Consider the following 6,929-nt stretch of genomic DNA (forward strand, 5'->3'; position numbering starts at 1 on the left):
ATTTTACTTTATGTGAAAATGCTATAAACAGATTAGAGCTACAGAACTCTTCTCCAATATTATAAAAAAAAGTAAAAAATATAACAGCCCTCTGGAGGAGGGAGAGACTACTTAAAGGGATGTGAAACCTAAAGATTTTCTTTTGTGCATACAATTTAAAAAGTTTCCAATTTACCTCTTTTATCAAATTTGCTTTGTTCTCATGGTGTTTAGTGTTGAAGAGATACCTAGGTAGGTGTTTGACGTATTACATACAGGAAACAGTGCTGCCCTCTAGTGCTCTTGCAAATGGATAACATACTTGCAAAACTGCTGCCATATAGTGCTCCAGACATGTGCACGCTCTCTGCTTTTCAACAAAAGATACAAAGGGCACAAAGATAATGTGATATTAGAAGTAAAATTGTAAGCTCCGTTAGTATCATCAAATGTAAATTTTGAGTTTCATGTCCCTTTAATGCAAGAAAAATCGGAGACTTCACTTTCTGCTAGCAGCGATAAAGCAGTAAATCTGAAAGTTTATTTTATGGAATATCTCATAATTAATATTTTATTGTTGTCAGACTTTGTTTTATGAAATGAAAAAGGAAAGAGACACTTAAGGTTATCTTTATACATGATCTGCATATAAACAGGAAATGGTGTAGCCATCAAGCACTTATCAATACGGCCAATGGTGAATTGGTTGGTATAGAATCTATAATTAACCTTTACAGTCTCTTTACCCTCATTTCTCCTCTTATCTCTCTACCTGTAGTTTAACATTCAAAGTTTGGTTATGACGCTGAAAGCCTCAACAGGCGAATATTATTAAAAATGCCCTTTAAGATTTTTTTTTGGCTTTGAACTAAAGAAATAACTCCACAAGTTCTCAAGAAAAGTTCATGTCAGTCGATTCAGTTCAGCTACATTTAGATGCACCTTTTCAGATAACAGTAGAAAAAAAATGCAAAAGGGTCAGATCCAATCAATATGCTCGTTCAAACAGAATTCCAGTGACTGTGATGTACGCACATTTTGTACTTTTTCTTTGTACTGAGCCACTATGAAGCAGTCTTGCCTTTACTAGTCTAGCAATAAAAGTCTTAGCCTTTTGAGGACAGAAAATGAACCAGTGTAATCAGTAGTATGGATTGAATGCAGAGTATACCCCCCATGTGTTCCTTCTTTAACCACAGAAGCAACAAGTTAGTCTCTATAGTTTCAGCAGACGTGCTACTGAGATCAAACGCACACAGTTCATCATTTCAGTGTTTTACATTTATTTAAGGGAATAACATTCTTAGTAATTACTTTAGCAAATGTAACAGAAAAAGCAGAATTACAGAATGATCTGATTTTAAGCTTTCAGCATATTGTTATTTCCCCTCTTTATTTGAGCTATATTATTCCTCACTTTGTTATCCATATAAAAGGGGTTTAAGCAGGAAAAAAGTACAATATAAAACAAATTACACAAAAGATAAAAGAAATCACCTGGTGCACATTCACTATTGTTACCTACAGATTCAATGCTAAATCTCACTACAGCTAGCGGGTGCATCTGTTTTTTATTTAAGTGATGCCCTCAGTGAGTACAATTGGAGTTTGGTCTATCATATTAACCTCCTACAATTGTTTTAATTACATTCAATGAATCCAGATAAATATTTTCTCTCTCAATATTAAACTTAAAATATTGACATTACTTTCACCCAACCATTCCCAACATTTAAAGGGACAGTGTACACCTTGGTCATCGTAAAGTCTTACCTTCGATTAAAGGGATAGAAAAAAACAAAAATTATATTGTTTAAAAAGATATATAATCCCTTTATTTACCATTGCCCAGTTTTGCATAACCAACACTGTTATAGAAATATAATGATTACCTTGTATCTAAGCCTCTGCAGACTGCCCCCTTATCTCAGATCTTTTGACAGACTTGCATTACAGGCAATTAATGCTGACTCTTAACTTCACGTGCATGAGCACAATGGTATCTATATGAAACTCATGAACTAACGCCCTCTATCTGTGAAAAATTGTCAAATGCATTCAAATTAGAGGCAGTCTTCAAAAGTTTAGAAATTAGCATATGAGCCTACCTAGGTTAAGCTTTCAACTAAGAATACCAAGAGAACAAAGCAAATTTGATAATAAAAGTATATTAGAAAGTTGTTTGAAATTACATACCCCAGCTGAGTCATAAAAAGTTTAATTTGGACTTTACTATCCCCTTTAAGCTGCGAATAGTTCCCTGCACACCTTTCTATATCATGCAGCAGGAACAGTAAAAAAGTTATTTTAAAATTACTATTGTTTCTGGCCCCTTTGAAATGGCTGCCAAGCTCTACCCACTGATGACATCACAATCTGTGCTGCATTAAAGGCTTCACTAGTTACAAAAGACTCACTTGTTGTGTTCATCAGACTGTCAATGCTATTAAGCAGACTAGATGTAGCCCAGATTGTGATGTCATCAGTGGGTGGAGCTTGACAGCCATTTCAAAGTGACCAGAAACAATATTTATTTTAAAATAACTTTTTTACTGTTCCTGCTGCATGATATAGAAAGGGTGCATGAGGCTACTTGCAGCTTAATCTAAGGTAAGACTTTAAGATGACTAAGGTGTATACTGTCCCTTTAAGATCTGTTATATTAATTTTTGAACCCAAAGTTTGTTATTAAGATTGAGACATACAATTTTGCAGACAAAGACCTAGCAGATAGATCCCAGTAGCGCATTGCTGCTCCTGAGCCTACCTGATATGTTTTTCAACAAAGGATAAAAATATAACAAAGCAATTTGGAAAGTTTAAAATTGAATGCTCGATCTGAATCATGAGTTTAAGTTTAGATTTTTTACTTTACCATTAAAATATTAATTTTCACTTCTACAGTACATTGCACAAATATTACAATGTGCAAACTCTTTTAGATTGTTTGTAATAAACTAAAATAATTTAAGTGTAGGTTTATAGTTTGTAATAAGTTACACATAAATCTTATCAGCACTGGAGTAATGGTTTGCATTTGATATTGAGTAGCTTTGTGCATTCAGACTGGATTTGCACTTTCACAAGAAGAAATCAGGCTTGGAAAATAGCCGAATGTTGCTGGCAGCCGCCATATTCAGCATTTGTTTACTTCTGAATAGTCCAAATGCACATGCCTAGTATTATTCATTAATCACTGAGAAGAGGTGGCATTTTTTTTTTTTTTTTTTTTTTATATAAATTTTTATTGAGGTTGTGCAAACAGAATACAGCTTATGAAGAATAACCAGACATAGATGATACAATATAATGATTCTGCATACATAAAGACAGAGTACATTCCTATCAAAGGCAACGTTATACGAAAAGCTGGAACCTCTTTTTATTTTTCCCATATTCTGGACAAGATGAGTTTCCTCACTTAATACTAAGGCCCCTTATATATTAACAGTAGGAGAGGAAGGTGGGAAATACGAATGATCCTACAAAAAATAGAGTAAATACACACTTATGCTATTAGGTAATATTAATATTTAAAGAACACAGTAGAATATAAGGGTGTGGTGCAAAATATCAAGCATGGCGACTTAGAATGGGATGGTAAGTAGTTTTTTAGACATTAAATACAGTAAAGGCGCCATTCCCTTGCTAACCTAATATGATATGAGATGTAGGTATGGAATAATATTAAAATGAAAGTTATGTTTCTGAGAGCCTGAAGATTCTTATAACATTAGACAGGAGGGGTATTAACTGGGAATGATATTGAATCACAGAACTACCCATAAATTGTGTAAATTTCTAAAACAATTTGGGTCAGTAGATTAGAGTAATTAGTAGTTGATATTGTAAACTATAACAAGAGTATATATATAATTTTGCTATTTAAAACATGCGGTAAAGTATGAAGGTATAGGTAGTTAGAGTATGGCATAGGCGAGATAAGCCATATAGATAGTCCTCCAACAATGGGAGGTACATTACGGGGGGGGGGGGGGGAGGAGGTGGTTAGTATATTATGCGAAGTGAACTATGCAACTTTAAACTTTATGTCAAGGAAGCTTTTAATATGAAGGGCATCAGTAGTTTCAATTATATCATGTTGCTGCGTTGAGGAGTAGTGCAAGTGAAGCTATGAAAGAAAACTAGGGTATGTGCAGGGATTTGTAAATTCAGTTAGTTAGTATAGTTGATCAGTCCTGCTGATCTAAGTAGAGTAGGTAAAAGTCAATATTTGAGGGGATAACCAAAGGCTAAAATAAAACTTGGTGATAATGGTGGATTGTGGATTGTGTAGGAAGCTCTCGATTAGTAAGTAGGAGGCAGAGCAGGGAAACTGTACTATGGAGCTATGCGTTTGTAATATATAGGCATCACACTGCCCCGGCCGCTGGCAGCAAGATGTCGTGTACACAAGCTTCACCCAAACTCCATGCATATATATAACTAACAAACAGTTTATCTAAAAATCAGTAATTGAGCTCCCTAGTAGTGGATTACCGTTGTGGCATTTACGAAAGGGCAACATAACATTATATAACAGCAGACATTAACATTTTTACGGCTTCCCCTGATTACCCTTGCATATGTATGTCCCAGTGGCACAAAAGATTAAAGCGAAAAGACTTTATCAATCAGAGGTGTTAAACAAGCAGTGATTTTAGCGTGACATGTATAGAACACTAATCCATAACAAAAATGTTGAGTAAGCAGTGACTTTAGTGTAACACGTACAGCACACTAATCTGTAACAGAAGTGTTAAGCAAGCAGTGATTGTAACATAACATGTGCAGCACATAAAACTTTTATATAGACCTAATGTGCAAGGCATAACTTAAGCTATCATGTGGTGCCACAATGCCCAGGAGATCATAACAAGTAGAAATGTATTTGTATAAAAAAGACTTATGTAAGAAATAATTATGGATGTAAAAAAAAATGAGAGAGAGGATATGAATACATATAATAGCCTGTTTGCACCACTCTAGAGCGCTGTATAGAGAAAAACAATAACAGTAATACTGCCTATAGTAAGGAACTAATAAACACTTGCGTGAAGAGGATATAACAGTCAACAGTCAATCATCAGCAAAAAATCCTGTGCCTGCGAGATAAAATAAAATAAGTGAAGTCCCTGGCAGGGTTGTAGCAATCTGTGAACTCAGTTACTATATAGTGGAAGACTAGGGTAGTCACTCCAGCACTCAGCGTCTTGATAAGCCTATCCAACGCCTAAGCGTTTGTGTTGAGAGGTGCAAGGGAACAGGCAATGTAGCATCTGCAGGTCTCCTACCCGCTGAGAATCTTGTAGACGGTGAGTAAACAGCTCCGTGTTATCCTGCAATAGGTGACACGATATCAGGTATACAGAGTTCTCCAATTTTAATTGCAGCGCGATAATGTAAGGAGGCACTTCTTGAATGTGATCGCTATAATGAACCTTCCCACATGAAGGTTCTTGCAGGTTACGGGAAAATGGTGGTTGAGGCCCTTGCAAGAGCGACTCCGCCCCCAGCCGAGGGTATTCCTTGACCATCAATTTATGGATGTCGAGGCAGTCTATTTTAAAAGTAGTGCTTACTTGGTCTGTTGTTTCATGTGTAGTGGGCTGAATAACGAAGCCCCCCCGTTCTTTGTATCTCAATCTCCCCACCTGGGCTATCAATGTAGCAAGCTGCGTCAGCAGGTTGAGTCGCCATTTTGAGCGAACGGTCAAATGCAGCTTGGTACTTATCAAGGAGATTGCCAAGCTCCGCAATGATATACAGTGCCATATCCATGTTCAGGTTCTTTTGAAGCTAGGGCCCCCACAATCGATGAGAGAGCAGACAGTTGATGTCCTCCCTTACTCCAGCCTTCTCACGGAGGCAAGCATGGCTGTTCCGATGATCACTGATCAGAAGAGTAGATAACTGCTCGATAGTATTATGGCCACAGAGCGAACTACTGCTGCATTTGCAAAATACTTAGATCTTAGTCTGTAGGTGTACAGTAGTGAGGTGTTATAGAGGTCTGAGCGGTCACCAAATTAAACTTTTATGTAGATTGATGGCAGGAGCTGCTGCGATGTGCGACCGCTCAGCCTCAGAGTTGGCTCCTCCCCGTCAAGAGGTGGCATTTTAAATTATTAACCAATCATAATTGTAGAGGAGAATAGAACTTTAAAGATAAGTTCTTCTGCCTACAGAAAAAAATAACACTAAGAATTGTTAGACGATTGTCTTTTTATTTCAATATATATTTTTTTCCAAAATGAACTGTTATTAACGTAGGGGCTTAGGTCTTGGTGTGTTAGCTAATGGGGGACTGGATACAGTAGGGGGGTTGATTTTAATGGTGGGGTGGGTATTTGCAATGGGGCTTATTTTAGTTGGGGTGAGGTGCATTGGGAAATGTCTGAAGTAGGTAACCATGTAGGGTTGTTAGAATCATGGGGTGGTTACAGTTAAACCAAGAGTAAACACCTTGAGATTTTAATATAAACTGTTAAGTTATACATAGAAAAACAACTTTGCAATATATGTCCATTATTTATTTTGTCCCTTTTTCCTGTTATTTATCACTGAAAATGAAAAGCCCCTTTGCAGACTTCTCAAGTCTAACACTGCTTCATATAATTCCCTAATTGGCTTTAACAGAAAATATCTGGAAACAATACACATTATACTAAAATTATGATTGTGACTATCCTTGTTAGATAGTGGAGTTTAGTTACTGCAAAAGTAAAGAAGAGATTAATTTGTTTTCAAAGTGTTTTGTTATAGAATAATATATCAGCCAAATCTAGACATCAGAAATGCCTTGTAATTACAGGGCATTTACTGTATTTTTAAAGTCAATTGTTCTGGGGGTCAGATATTTATGGTAAGGGTTAATTGTGTCGAGGAAGCTGGGTCTAAGCCAGTTTATTTAGGGGGTGGGGGTTGTGGTTACCTTTACAAGCTAAAAC

The sequence above is a fragment of the Bombina bombina genome, chromosome 7, assembly GCF_027579735.1.
Source record: "Bombina bombina isolate aBomBom1 chromosome 7, aBomBom1.pri, whole genome shotgun sequence".
NCBI classification, from domain to species: Eukaryota; Metazoa; Chordata; class Amphibia; order Anura; family Bombinatoridae; genus Bombina; species Bombina bombina.